Genomic DNA, 16,400 nt, shown 5'->3' on the forward strand with positions numbered 1-16,400 from the left:
CTCTATGACCTTAAGCCATCAAGAAAAGCAAACCACATGTTGCATCGTTTGATAAGAGCACCTGTTCAACATTTCAACATGCACGTGAAATAAGCAGGCATTCGTTTATAATTTTGAGTTTAAATATTTTACTAATTTTTCATGTTAGACAAATAAACTCCTCATTACATTATTGATGGATCTTACAATGTATATATGAATTCGATTACACCTTGACTAGTTTGCTGGCACATTGGTGATATAATCCCCCTTTAATTTATTTTTAATTAAATATACACAAAAATTTTATGCACTAAGGAAAACATACTTTTTGGTTAATACATAAGCTTTAAACTATAGTAATTAGCAAAATATCCATTGCTGTTAGATGTTAAAAATAATTTAGCATCTTATTTTTCTGGTTTTGAGTCTTATAAAGGGTGAAAAATGCCCCCAGTAAATTTTTAAAAGCACATTGGTTTAAAGATCGAGAATATATATCTCGTTAAATTCTATGGAAATCACAATAAAAAGGCTATCGTTTCAATACGTCTTTACAAATTATTGAATAGAAGGCAGACACCCAAAGCCATATCTGTGCCTTGACGACAGGATTTTATAGAAATCCCTTATCAAAAAAGATTAAAATTTTTTAGAAAATCTCAGAGGTCACAGCTCAGCAGGTTTCCTGTGATTGATTGCTTTTTGAAACACATTAGAACCCCTTGAGCAGAAGCAAAGTTAAAAGCTTAAGTCTAGACATGAGATCATCACTCTTGAGTATAACGTTCTATGAAAAAAAGTAATATTTTAGCAATGAAAGCATACGTACATATTGACAGAGATTTCCACTAAAAACTTACTTATTTTTGCTTGAAGTAATCATGATTACTGAATACAAGGATTCATTTCTTTGGAACAACCTGGAAAATCATGAACTTTTATCTTTTCAAATAATAACCATCCCCAGTCTTCTTCTACTTATGACTTGTAGGATGCTGCCACATATTAAAATTCACGCTAGCTGCTCTCACAGCTTTGGATCCCTTTCATGTGTCTTACCTCCTGCGTCAACATGAATAATTCCTTTGTATCCTTTCACAGGAGCCGGCTCCGTTGTGTTTTGCCAAGATGAAAAAGGCCCAAGCCTGGCAATTATGGCAAATTAGCAACCAAGAAACAGTAAAACCTCGCCGAGTAAACACATGTGCTGTTCTGAGTAGCATTTGAATCAACTGGGACTTTTGTTTGTGGGTGAACAGAAAACTCACTTCGAATTGACTATTTAAAGAAAAGTAGTTTTATTTCATAGGTTATATGATATCATCTGGGACGTGGTCCACAAAAGGGTTCTTGCCATTAACTTCATTTTTCTGTTTTTTTCCCTCCGTTTTCAGCAGCTCATTCTTCACATTTTTGTACATCATCACGTCTCATCCTCTCTGTATCTCTTCACTCTTCATCTTCTAACTTAATTCACTGACATGAGGACAAGGAAAAGGTGTCGGCAGGGAGGCAGGCCTGCATCAGCTCAGGTTGGATCCCAGCCAGAAAAGAAAAGAAAACATAAAGAAAGAAAATTTTAAAAAAGACATAACTTTTATTTTGTTTTGTGTTCCTTCTTACAAGATTTTCCATGTTTCTGAGAATGGTTTTGGCTGTAGTATCTTAGGGATACTGGGGGTACATGTGTCCAGATGACACAGTGCCTGTAGATCCAGTTTTTAAATTGTGATTAGTATAAGGACACAAAGAGGTTACATTGCTCATGTTTGTAAGATGAAAGTCCTCACATACAAGACATCACGCTGTGTCCTTCACCCAGGGGCTGTGCCTTCTGCCCATGCAATGTGCTTCTTGGGTGTTACGTTTCAACTGATATGACTCAAAGCGTCCACAGTGGATCTAATTGCATTATTTGGACAAACAGGTGTCTCTCCTCCCGTCCTGAAACAGCCACCATGGCTGTGGAGCATTTGTGCTTTCTTACCCAAAGCAGGGCAAACACAGCTGGATCTACAGGCACAGTGTCATCTGGACACGTGTACCGGAGTCGGCAAGCTGTGGTACCCAAAAGACACTTTACCCACTCTTACCAGGAGGAACAAAGTGACCATCGGGTGAGCGAAGTCAGTGTACAGTAAGATACTGAAGCGGACACACACAGACACTGCATTTCAGTAGGAAATAGACATTTGGTGACAGGCCCTGAAACTTGAAGTGGCTTGTTTTTGCACTGTCACAGTGTAGTTCCTGCCTAACACGATGGCTGTATTTTGAAAATATTTGTCAAGAACCCTTATGATGAAAACAAATAAAAACACAAAATTTTAACCTATGATAGCTTTTTTTTTTAACTTCAGAATATTTGGGGGTGCACATGTTTTGTTTACATTCTTTGTTTTTGTACAGATTTTAGTCAAAGCTGTGTGACCTTCACCCAAATAGTGTGCACTAAACCCCATGGCCATGAATTTGCTACAGAGTTTTGAAAGCACTCAATTATTATCTTTGGGGGTAGGTGGAGACAGATTCACATAAAATCATTTTTGATTATTTGAAAAGACAGACACAAAAGCAGAATGAAATAAATACCACTTGTTTCTCTGTTTTTGAGTTGTACTATTGAGGAAAATATCCTTTGAGGACAGGTTTTATTAGTTTGAAACCAAAACTAATGTCCCATTTCTTTAGATACACACATCGGTATCATGCACACCTCCACCCTCCGTGATGATAGATTATTTTATCTCGTTAAACTTGTGGACTCTTAAGAGCTGCTCATGCTTGTTTATTTTATGAGGGAGACTTTAGCACACACTATATTGTTTTTCTCTTTCCATCATTATCCAATCCACTCAGATCACTGCTACTCTCTGTGATTATTATATCAAGGATGAACAAAGGTTCATCACCCAATATCTACTACATAGAAATGAGATTATCTCATTTGCAAAAACGAAGTGTTTTAAGGTGCTGGGAGACAAAGGAGAAAGTTTAAACAAAGATAACATAAAACATTCCCCTGGATGAGATTATTAGAAAACTTTACCCCAAGTCCTGCTCCATGAAAGGTTGGACTTCATTGTGTGCAACTTGTGTCCAAATATAAGCATTTATTCCCATATTCTGAATCCCCAAATGTTCTTCTCCAAAGAATCCACGAAAACATGACATATTTCCAAGCCAAATGCATTGTTTTTCCACTTTTATTAAACAGGCATTTGCAATATATCTAAGAATCTAGTAATATTCAGAATATATTCTGGCAAAAGAAAAACAAAAACTCAGGTATGAAATACTTGTAATCTTTTCCATTTTTCTAAGGCCTATTCTGTCTTCTAAGGTAGTTCATGTTTAGTCAAGTACACATGTCCGTTCAGCATCCTGTCTTCCCAAGGATAACACATACAACAGAGCTGAGTGAGTACCACACATCAGGAAGGGGGGTCTCACAGTCCCTGGCCATGGATTTGAACCTCCTTTTTCTTTATCTTCTTTATCTTTTTACATTTGTAGACACTCTTCTCCATCACTCTATTCCCACCCCCTTTTTTTTTGGTTCAGATTAATATGAGGACACAAACATTTAGGTTACATTGTTTTCATTTCTAAGGTGAAGTTCAAGTGGTAGTTGAGCCCTTCTCCCAGGGACGTCCCAAACACCCTCACCTTGTGCACGTGGTGAGATCGCCGTCCCGCACCTCTCAGCATTGACAAAAATTGAGACTTGCTAGATGAAAGATCTTCTCAGGCACTGTTCACCCTTCCGGATGTGCCCTGCTACTTTTCTCTGCCAAGAGGAGGCTCAGCCATCCTGGTACAGCAACTTCTTTGAGACAAGCGTAGTTTCATTAACTTCAACAGCACAAAAAAAGGCAAGTAGTCTAGTGGACTGAGTCTTTTTATCGGGCTTTGTGGTGGACTCTTTCTCTTTTCTCCGCTGGGGCTTGGGCCCTTTACCAGGACCACTGGCCTGCCAGGGTTTCCTCTACTGCTCGCCTTTCTGGATGTGAGCTGCCCTCCTGCCTTGGTGATGGTTACGTAACCCAGAAGGCCAAGTACTGCAGTTTCCACTTGTCCTCTTAGCAACCTATTGTGAGGAATTAGCAGGCCCCACACCTTTCATAGCTCGGGCCTATGTATTCAGTCTTCTTGTTACTGATATATACAGTGAAGTATTTGGAATAAAGTGTAACAATATCATTAATATATAGTTAATTTACTAAGAAAGACATGCAAAAATAAGATACACTGATATGTAAATGAATAGACTTGTGGTAAAGCAAATAGAGTCAAATATTAGTGGTAAAATCTTGGAGCCCAGGTGGATGTTCAGTGTAAACTGTATTTCAGAATTGCTGCATATTTGGCCCTAAAAAACTTCTGGGGAAATTTCCCAAATCACCTATGTCATGAGTTTTGTGATGATTTTGGTATATAAAACACAAATAATTTTAATCTTTGATGTCAAGGCTTCTGAGAATGTATTGGCTTCCTGAGGCCATGCACGCCTTTGACTTAATATGGAAAAGTCAAAATATAATAAGAAAATATGTGAAAAGTCTCAGAGTAGAAACTTATAATATTTGAAATCTATGGCAATACATTTATGAATATACATGTGAATATTTCATATAAATTATATCTGATTTTTCAAATATTAGGCGCCCTACATTATGAATAGCTTAGATTCCTGTTTCCTGTGCTTGGTTTGTATTTTTCAGCAAATCTCTATACCATGGAATTATGTCCATATCTTGAAATTCATTACAGTATATGATATTTATTTGTTACAGAACATTCTATAGCTTGAATAGCTCAAAAATTATTTGATACTCCTGTTTGTTAAAAGCAAGATATTTTAAAATCATTTCCACAAATAATAATTTTAAAGGATAATTGCAACTATCATTATAAGAACACCCAACTTACTCCTTAAGGTTGGAATCCTAAGAAGTTACTTGAGTGAAACCATGTGGATATGTTTAAGATTTTTGTTGTGTACACTGTAATACTCCTCTCCCAGATGGTTTATACACATCTACTCACGGAGGCTGTAAGTGTTTTTGTCAGCAGATTTCTTGAGCAATTATAAATGACATGTGTCTCTTCTTCAATGAATTCATAGATAAAATCACTCGTAAAGTATATTACGTGATTTTAGCAATATTAAACGTTATGCTATGTGAGAGAGCAGCTATAATTACTTTTATTTTCTTTGCTTTGCTTTTAAATAGTGATGGTAGTGGTAAAAGTAGGAAATGTAAAGGACTGAGGATTCTGAAAAGAGGGTTCCCTGTCTTTGCTCTTTTCTTTTACTTTCCTATTACGTCTAAATAGCCATCTTAGTTGGAATTTATTTATTTGTCACACTACAACAGTACTTACCTCTTAATTATTTTCCATGTCAATTTTACACAAGAACTCAGAGTGATAAAACATTTCAGACTCTCTGTGGTTTGTAAGGACTCAGAGAGCAAGGAAACTGTCACACACTCGGCCTCTTTCTAGAGTTCATCCATCAATTTCACTCATGTTTTATTGGCCAAAACCAAACAACATGGCCTCACCCAACACGAAGGCAGAGGACATGTGTAGCCTTCCCACGTGGACAGAAACAGGGAACCAAAAAGACGTGAACAGCACCCTGACCGCAAGGTAAATGCTTTATACATGAGCAGGATTGGAGGCAAGATGGGGGGCAAGATTAAAGCAGCCCATCATCAGAACACAGAGTCAATTCCAGATAGGCTTCAGAAATTAAAATTAAATAAATTAAAATTAAATAATCTATACAAGCGTATAACCACAAATGATACTGGAAATGCATTTGTTAAAATAATATGCCAAATACAGATGACCATTCAGGTGTGTATCTAACATATTTGGGGAAGTCCTTTTTTAATTCATTCATTTATTTATTTTTATTAAACTCCCTTTTTATTTAACTTTAAATATACCTCTCCTGTCTATGTGTCTATCAAACACATTATATAGAATAAACACAAATAGTTAACAAAATCTAAGAACTATATCACAAAATTGTAAGATTATACACAGTTTCTCATGAAAATGTTAGTACATTTATTCCATCAGCATGGTAAAAGAATGCTACAGCTTGAACAAGGCAAATTTATTACAGGTTTATCTATGGACACAAGCATGGCTTTTTAACAGTGAAATTTAGTATGAAAATTCATGTAAATACCTAAATACAGTATTGAATGCAGGTGCTCTGTGTCATCTAATCTAAATGGACAGAAAAGTCAGCCATCCTCCCTCAGTTTCCTAAAAGGGTGCCCCATGTTCGTCATTAAACCATTTCTCCTATTATGTCCCCCAAAATTAACTTATTTGCCATAGATTACATAGTAAGTGGCAAGGACGAGGCTTTAAATCAAGTTTTGGAAATATTCATACTCAAGGTGTTTAACACTATCCGAGAATGTTTCATATAAGCTAGTGTTTCAAAAAGCATCTCAATACAAAAGTTCATAACAAAATCAGTAGTTTTCACAAACAAATATGTAAACAAATGTATCAACAAATGTATAAATAATGAAATAGTAATTAAAAAATTCAATTCATATTATTAACAGTAATACCCCAATACAACGGTATGTGAGACCTATGATGGACCCAAATGAAGAAGAAAAAAAAACTTCATCAAACAACATGAAGAGAAGAATTAAAAATCATTTTCTTTCTGCATTTTCACAGAGGTAGGCAGCGAGGACATGAACTCCTCACATCTTTCATCATACGCTTTTGAAAGGGCACTATTCAGTTAAGCACATGAGAAAAGACACTCAGAAATTAATAGAATATCTCGTTCCTCAATTCAATGACACAATATTATAAAAGTGTTAATTTCTGATAAAACTTCATATGAATTTCAATCCATTTCATTTGAAACTTTGTTGAAAAAAGTAGAACTTTACAAAATTATTCCAAGATCATCTGGGCAAATAAATGAAGAGACTGAAGGAAAGTTTCTGCAAGACACATAATTGAAAGGAATCAATCCACCAGACATTAGTATAGGTGAAACGCCTATATGCCTCTGGCCAAAAATGCCATTTGAGAGAGAGCAGTGAAAAGACTTTGTGCAGGCGTACTTGTGAGAAACTGAGGCAGAATCCCATATGGCTGGGTTAGTTGTGGGCCTAACATGACCAAGGCTTGGCTGGAATAGCATTTCCAGACTGTGTTAAGGAATTAAGGTTGACTTTATAAGGTCAATGAAAAAGCCCTGTGGAAAACTGGCTAGATACCCATCAGTAACCTCTCCTGATCTGTGGTAAGTGATGAAGGTCGCTTGCTGATAGGTATGGGAACGAAAATGTGCTCAGGGACCTCAAGAGAAGAGGAATTTACCCAATGCATATAGGTATCTAATGGCCCAGATGAAACTTGGGCTCATGAAAGGCTTTTGAGAAGTCCAGCCTGAGAATTCCTTATAAAAGGCTCCAGCAAAAAAACCCCATGACATAAGGCCTACACGGGAGCAGAGGTTTGCACACAAATTCCTGTATGCCCAAGAAGTTTCTCTATGCTTTGCTTAAAGATTCGAAGTAACTGCCTCCGAATGGCATGGTCAGTAGAACAGACATTCAAATTGTCTCTTTCCCCCATAGCCTCAGGCTTCATCAGATAAGAACAAAGAAAGTAATAACTGACAACATGTTCTTCATTAAGTTATGTTAAACTGGGTTATGTTGAAAGGGTTATGGTTAAAGGTGTATGTTGGGTGGATTATCAGATTACCAGGGAGGAGCTACTTACAGGGCGGTTGGTCATAAGATGTTTAAATGGATTAATGAAGTCATTGATGTCCAATGCGCATGTGCAGAGGGATTGTAATGAATATTACTGAGGTCATTGCTGTATAGTGCGCATGCACAAGATTCCCTATATAAACCAACAGTAAATAAAGAAGGCTCGCCATTGCCAGAGCGAGCAGATGGTCACCTTTATTTTAAACACAATTTCAATAAGCGTGCTTATTCTCTGCGACATCGCATTTCCATGAGTGATGGAAACACATTAAAATGTTTTATATGGTATAATCAATTAAAGCAGTGTTTTATTGGCCCAAATATATTAAAGCAGACTAGAAGAATAAAATAAAGAGGCAGAGAAGAAACATTATTTCTTCAGTATTTAGCTTCTGAATTCTTTTTTTTTTTTAATTTTTTTTTTAGCTTCTGAATTCATGTAACTTAACTGAATGTCCACAGGATGACTGTGGGTACACTGACAACACAATGAGGGGCCCTCTCTAGGAAAGAATAGTAAATGTTTTTCTAAAATATTTTTTGTTCATTCAGCATCTTCAGCATTTTTTTGTTTTTAATAAAATTAATTTTTCTCATTGTTGTTTTGTGTTTATTGCTTTTCAAATTTTCTGTTGCCTTGACCTTGAATAATTCTTAATTTTTATTTTGTTTGGTCCCTGAGAATACAGTAAATATATTCTCTTTGTGTATCTTGAATACTATGCACTTACAGCCGCTGATGACTCTTTCAAAATAATTTGGAGGAATAATCTGTTTCTTCATGCCCCATCTACCTCGGGCGCATCTGCAGCTGTCTGGATTCTTTATTCTGTCCTTTATTCTTTACCTGTTCCCTGATGTCTGTATCTATTTTTACACCAGTACAATGTGTTCCTGGCTGCTTGTACCCTTGTATTGTAATTTGAAGTCAGGTAATGTGATGCCTCTGGCTTTGTTCTTTTTGCTTAGGCTTGCTGTGTGTATTCAGACTCATTTTTGGTTACCTATAAATTTCCAGATTGCTTTTTATAATTCTGTAAAAACTGGTGTTACTACTGTAACTGTAGTAGAAATTACATTGAAACTTCAGATTGGTTTGGAAAGTATGGTCATTTTAATGATATCAATCCTTTCAATTCATGACCCTGGATGTTTTTCCATTTGTTTTCATCATCTATAATTTCTTTAATGAGTGTTTTGTAATTATCACTTTCCTGGTTAAATTTATTACTAATTTTTTTTTTGTAGTGATTGTAAATGATACTGAGTTCTTGATTTTATTGTTAGGTTGGTCATTATCAGTGTATAGAAATATGACTGATGTTTGTACATGGATTTTATATCCCCAAATTTTACTGAATTCATTTATCAAACCTAGGCGTCGTCTGCAGGTGTCATCAGCGTTCTCCAGGTGTAAGGTCCCATTATCAGCAAACAGTGATCATTTTACCTCCTCTTGGGGGTGCCCTTTATTTCTTTCTATTCCCTGGTTGCTCTGGTGAGAATTCCCAGGACTTGGGAAGGAGTCACAAACTGGGCATCCTCGTGTTCTTCCAAGACAGCTTTTCCCCTTTAGGAAAGATCTTGGGTGTGCATTTGTTAGGATGGCTTTTACTATTCTGAGTGATCCTTCTATGCCTCACTGGATAAGGGGTTTAGCATGAAGTGATGTTGAATTTTAACAAATGCTTTTTCTGCATATGTTAAGATGATTATTCAGTCTTTGCTTTTAATTTTGTTTATGTGCTGAATCACATTTCTTGATCTACATGTGTGTTGAACCCACCTCACACCCCTGGAGTAAAAGGCACCTGCTGGTGTTGTATGATTTTTCTGATGTGAGGTGGAATGTGGTTTGCTGGGATTTGGTTAAGGAGCTACATTCCCAGGTTATGAGTGGCACAGGTTCTGCAGATTTGATCTTACATTGAATTTGTAGGTAAGTTTGAACAGGCACATTTAGCGATTACCTGTACTAGCCTCCATTTGTAAGTGTGAGTCACATGTCTGTCAGATGCTGTCAGATGCTTGTAACTCAGAGAAGATAATAGTTCCTGTTTGGCAGTGCAAGTTGTACATAAGTTGGGTGTTTGTAACTCAGGGACTACCTGTAACTTTTTTTTTTTTCTTTTTTTAGAGGGGTTGTTCTTTGTGAGTCTTTGCCTGATACAGTATCAGGGTGATGCTGGTCACTATAGTGATTCAGGGAGGATCCTTCTCCTCCAGTTTTGGAAAAGTTACAGAAATCCTGGTGCCAGTTTTTCTTTGTACATCTGGCAGAATTCAGCTATGAATCCATCTGGTCCTGGTCTTTTGGTTATTGTTGGGAAGCTTTTGTTTTGTTTTGTTTTCTTTTTTTTTTTTTGAAGTTTTTGGCTGGGGCTGGGTTTGGACCTGCCACCTCCAACTTATGGGGCTGGTGCCCTAATCCTTTGAGCCACAGGTGCCATCCCAGTATTCATTTTGTTTCTTTGCTTTGTTTGTTTTAGACGCAGAGTCTCACTCTGTGCCTTGGGTAGAGTGCTGTGGCATCCTAGCTCACAGCAACCTCATACTCTTGGGCTCCATCTTCCCAGTAGCTGGGACAACAGGCTCCTTCCACAACGCCGGTTAGTTTTTCTATTTTTTTTTTTTTTTCACTTCTGCTCAGGTAGAACTCCTGAGCCCAAGCACTCCACCCCACTCAGCCTCATCCCAGAGTGCTGGGATTGCAGGCCTGAGCCTCTATGCCCTGCTTTGTGTCTTCTTATCAACGCAATCCCACCAGACATTACCGGTTTATTCAGGAATTCTATTTCTTCCTGATTCAAGCTTGAGAGGTTGCGTGTTTCTAGGAATTCATCCATTTCCTCTAGGTTTTTCAATTTGTGAATATGGAGATATTCATAGGTGTCTCTGGTAATCTTATGAATTTCAGTTTTATCAAGTATATCTCCTTTTTCATATCCAATTGCCACTATTCAAACCTTCCCACTTTTCTTGGTTAAACTAGCTCGTGGTGCATCTATTCTGTTTGTCTGTTGGAAGTGCCAACACTTTGCTTTCTTGATTATTTTTCTGTCCCACTCTCATTTACTTCTGCTCCAATCCTTGCTATTTTCTTCTGCTAGTTTTGGGTTTGGTTTGTTCTAGTTTTTGTAGTTTCTTGAAGGGCCACATTAAGCTGGGAATTTGTGATCTATCATTTTGTTATAGACATTTAACACTGTAATCGTTGATTTTAGCACTGCTTTCTGTACTTTGGAAATTTGATATGTGTTTCTATAGTCATTAATTTTGAAAGCTTTTTAATTTTCTGTTTTGATTGCATCATTGACCTAAAGATCATTCAGGCGAAGGTTGATTAATTTTTATGTATTTGTATAGTTTTTACGGTCCCTTCTATAATCCAGTTTTATTCCACTGCGATCTGAAAGCATACTTGACATGATTTTGATTTATTTTAAACTTAGTAAGACTTATTTTGTGGCCTAACATATGGTCTATCTTGGAAAATGTTCCATGGACTATGGGAAGAATCTATATTCTGTAGTTGTTGGGTAGAATATTCTGTAAATATCTGTTAGGTTCATTTGGTCTCCACTGCAATTAAAGTCCAGTGCTTTTTTAGTTCTTGATTTTTGTTGTTGATTTTCTGCCTTGATGACCTGTACAGCGCTGTCACTGCAGTGGTGAGGCACCCACAGTTACTGTACTGCTGTCCATCTCCTGTTCTCATGTCGAAGAGTTTTCCTTCCGTGAATCTGGCTGCTCCAGTTTGGGCTGCACATATAGTTAACATTTTAAATCTTCTTGTTGCTTGGTTCCCCTTATCAACATATAATAATATTTTTTGCCTTTTTTTTTACTCTTGTTAATTCAAAGTCTATTTTATTTGACACAAGTAGTATATAGCTACTTCTATATACTTTTGGTTTCTGTTTGCATGAAATATTTCCCATCCCCTTCCTTTGAGTCTATAGAAATCTTCACCAATCTTCTGAGATGCATCATACAGTTATATACCGGGATTCTTTTCTTTTTTAAGTCATCCTGCCAATTTGTATATTTTAAGTGGAGCAATTAGCCTATTTACATCCAAAATTAGTATTGATGGATGAGGCTGTGTCCCCATTGCAGTGTTAATGGTAACCTAATTGCTTTACAGACTCCATTGTGTAATTATTTTATAAGACTCATGTGTTTTATGCTATCCAAGTTTTTATTATGGCAAAAGTATGAACATTTTATTTTTATGTTTAGAACTCTTTTGAGCATTTCCCTTAGGGCTGATCTAGTGGTAACAAATTCCCCTAGCGTTTGAGGTCTGGGAAGGACTTTATTTATCCTTCATTTATGAAGCTGTGTTTTGCCAGATAAAATTTTGTGGTTGACAGTTTTGTCTTTTGAAAATAGGTCTCCAATCTCTCCTGGTTCATAAAGTTTCTGCTGAGAAGTCTTCTGGTAGTCCAAGAGGATTTCATTTATAGGTTATTAGACATTTCTCTTTTGCTGATGTTAGGATTTTTTCTTTCACATTGATTTTAGATAATTTGATGATGATATATCTTGGTAAAGTCTGTCTTATAATATATCTCCTTGGTGTTCCCTGAGCTTCTCATATCTGGATGACTAAATTTCTACCAAGACCAGGGAAATTTTTCCTTGAAATTTGCATCAAATAGGTTCCCCACACTTTTTGTTAGTTCTTCTTTCTCAGGAATACTTATGGCTTGTGGGTTTGGATGTTTTATATAATACTATATTTCTCTAGGCTTTGTTCATTTCTTAATTTTTTTCTTTATGTTTGTTTCACTTGGTTAATTCATAAAAACTGTCTTCAGTCTCTGAAATACTTCCTTCCGCTTGGTGAAGTCTATGTCCAAAGCTTTCAATTGTATTTTGTAAGTCCTTCAATGAATATTAAATTTATAAATGTTATTTAAATATGTATCACGTTGTCGTTTTTTTATTCATATTTTGTATTGTTTTTCTAAATTTGTTGTTTGGGTTTTTCAATGTTTTCTTGAATCTCACTGAGTTTATTTAAAATCAATATTTTTGAGTTCTTCATCTGCTGTTTCTAAGATTTCATGTTGTTTAAAATCCTTTGCTGAAGAGTTAATATAAACCTTTGTGGGTGTTTTAACACTCTGCTTTTTATATTTTCAGAATTACTTCTTTGGCCACTTCTCATTTGAATAAGCTATCTCTTCTTCTTATTTTTGAGTCTAATTTCATTTGGACAGGACTTTTTTCCCAGGGAGGATGTGACTGTTATATGCTGTGCTGGGTCTTTGGTTCTGGGGCTTCTGTGGTGAAGCCCCGTGTTTGTCTCCTGGTTATAGATTGTCTTTGTTTGGAGGGTTTCTCTGATGCTGATTGAAGGAGCCCTGTGCTGAGTGGGTGAGCAGGTTCACTACCTCCCAGGGGCCAGCATGATGCAGATATGAGGACACTTTTCTCTGTCCCCAGGCTGTCAGGTATGAAAGCCAGTTTCGCACTGCGTTGTGCAGTTCAACCTCCAGACCAGTAAGTGGTAGATGTGGGTAAGAGCAGGTGGCAGCAAATTAATTGTTACATTAAAATTTGCTCAAAGGTGAATGTTTCAGGGTACTATGTCCATGCAAATGACTTATTTTTAAAGATGGAGATGCGTATTGTCTTTTTCTCCTGGGTACTTTTTGGATTAAGGTTTAAAATATCAGGGTGCCCCATTTCCTCTGACTCTCCTCCCTTCCTTTTCCTCATCATCTTCTCTCTTCCTGTAACACAGTAGTCTGATCTTTCATCCATTTCTCAGTGAATCTTTATAACTTATTTATTATTTTGTTTTTTTCCCTTAAAAGTGTTTTATTTCTCTCCTCATGTCTCCTCTTTATATATTCATTTAAATTTCTTCATCCATCAGATACTTGAAAGTCCAACTTTCTTTTTGAGATAAACACACCCTAAGTTCCAAGAGAAAACTTCCCATATCAGTCAACACTCCTTTCCCACTATTCTGGGTTCTCACCATGTCCATATTATTGTGCAACTTCACGATCCCAGGTATTTGCTTTACGTTTCAATTGCTCTATCAAGAATATGTTATTATAAAAGATGTGATTATTTTTAACTTGGTGGTTGGCACATTTAGTCATCAGACTTTGTAAAATCAAATTTTCTCTTTCTTTGAAAAATAATCATTTTTAGAAGTCTTTGTTAACTTGGAAAAATCTTATTTTTTCTTGAACCAGTCATTATAATTTTCTCAAAAGGAAATTTGACTTGGGGTAGCTTAATGGGTTTATTTGGTCATAACAGGATGTTATTTTGGTACATTACAGACAGGTGCAACTTCTTTAGGATACAGAGTCTTTGTTGAGGGGCAAAGAGTTGGAGTTTCTTTTTATGACAGTGTTTCTATAAAATCACAGTTTCTTTTTTTTTTTTTTTGGTTGCAGCCATCATTGTTGTTTGGCGGGCCCGGGCTGGGGATTTGAACCCGCCACCTTAGGTGTATGTGGCTGGCGCCTTAGCTGCTTGAGCCACAGGCGCCAAGCAAGATCCACGGTTTCCACCACATGCTTCTTTATCTCTTGTCACCACCATGCCTCCAGGAGATATTTTCACCTTTAAGTTTGCTTCTCCCTCCTGCAAATCTGTGCTTCCCGAGACGGCTACTCCTGGTCTCACACTGTCTCAAGTTCATTCTCAGCCAGGTCCTGGTGCAAGGTCGACCCCACACACTCCGGGTTGTACTTCTCCTCCACTGATGGTCCTACAGTTTTCTTTTTATTCTTTGTGATGGATTTTACCTCAGAATTTATTTCTTATATATATTATTTTATTCTTTTCCTTATGTAAGTGAAATAAAACTAAATTCGTGTGGCGTGCGAAATGAAATTTTTAAAATGTGAATTAACATTTAGTTTATTTTCCCCTGTTCACACCAAAGATAACTTTTATTTGGATAAACATATCTAATACTAGGCATAATTGGGCTGTTAATTAACTTATGGTGGATTTGGGCCTCAAATAAGGAGGCTCAAAGTACTATTCTAGCTTCAGAATAATTTACTTTTACTTTTGTGTCTTTTATTCTACTAATTTGGAAATGTTTAGTTTATTGATGTCTACTCAGTAGATAAGATATAATAAAACTTGGATTGTATAAAATACATTATGCCTATATCACCCCAATTTTTCTATTTTAAACAATAAGAATTTCATGTTTAAACTCATGGGGAATCTGTACACTACTGTTATTTTCATGGTGACTTACATACCATCTAAACATCTCTGCTCATTTTTTGTATCATACACAGTGAATACATTTTAGCGTTAATAATCCATGAGTTGACCATGTGCACTGCAGTGGAATATCAGGGCCATGTGAGTACAGTTGAACAGGCTGTGATGGCAGCAGTCACATGGAGATCATTTTAGTCACTTTCTACAGGTCCTCCTTTTACTGAGCAACACTGTATTATTTACTGTTAATAACACTTATCACTTCAGAAAATGCAATGTTTCAGCCTGATTTGTGTGTAAGGATAATAGATAAAGTAAAATGTGATGGATAAGGGAAACAACTTATCACCTTTTAACTCAAGAAATGGTATAAATTTACAGCGCTGCTGAAGCTGATGGCAACCTCCTCTCACACCTTTGCCAGTTTGTAATATATGCTTGGAAACACTGTGTTTCTTCCCTACTGTCTTTTATTTGGAAATATCTAGAAAATTTATAGTGACAGATCTCAAGAATTAAACGTGCCATGCATTGTTCACTCTTTTCTTTTGTATGTGAATATCTAAATTTAACAGCTTCAAAGTCTTACAGGTTCTGGATTTGATTCTCTCTCTATATTCTCATTCATATTTTTGATAGCGTGGAAATTGAACAGATGTTACATATTACAAAGTAACGACTGAAAATTTGTTTATTTTAATATGTAATATTGACTTGGGCCTCTAAATGTTATTTTGGTATGAACTACTTTATTTTTTCAATATTTAAGGGCTTGTTACATAAGATATCTTTGTAGGGCCTTGTTGCTTCCCCAAAAAGAATGAAAAGACAACTCAACGTGACTTTGAAAACATTAACTTTTTTTTTTTTTAAATATGGAACGCTTCACAAATGTGCGTGTCATCCTCCTGCAGGGGCCATGCTAATCTTCTCTGTATTATTCCAATTTGAGTGTATGTGCTGCCAAAGTGAGCACTGAAAACAGTAACTTTTTGGTATTTTTTTACTTGGAAGTTTTGAGAAGTGTAAGAAAGGGACAAAGAGAAAGAGTCACAGGCTCTAAAAATTATGTTAAACAGTTGCTATTGATGTGACTACTGACAAATACCTCCCATGGCAGTAAGATTTTTCAATTTTGTCAGTAGTATCTCATCCAGTGGGAAAATTTTTTCTAGTCTAGAGTTTCACATTTGTTTTCTTCCCTATTTTTCTGAGAAAGCTTGATTTTCCTGACCTATACTTTTACTAAATGCATTTAAAGAAATGGAAATATTGGGATATCTCAATATTACATAAAAATTACATAATCAACATATTTTGAGTTCTTACCATATTTTATGCACTGGGTTTGAAAATATGGTTTCCGTTTATAAAGAAAAACTATAAAACAGACCTACAAATTGGTGGACTTTGAAATCAAGCTGC

At 36.2% G+C, this 16,400-nt stretch overlaps 1 non-coding gene across 1 annotated transcript; it reads right to left on the reverse strand.

The window, feature by feature from the left end:
• Window positions 1–15,844: 15,844 nt before the first annotated feature.
• On the reverse strand, window positions 15,845–15,951 carry LOC111726884. Its single transcript, XR_002774559.1, has one exon. It is a non-coding gene; the product is annotated as a U6 spliceosomal RNA (small nuclear RNA).
• Window positions 15,952–16,400: the final 449 nt, after the last annotated feature.

Source organism: Otolemur garnettii, unplaced genomic scaffold (assembly GCF_000181295.1).
Source record: "Otolemur garnettii isolate 467f Iridium unplaced genomic scaffold, OtoGar3 scaffold00084, whole genome shotgun sequence".
Classification (NCBI taxonomy): domain Eukaryota; kingdom Metazoa; phylum Chordata; class Mammalia; order Primates; family Galagidae; genus Otolemur; species Otolemur garnettii.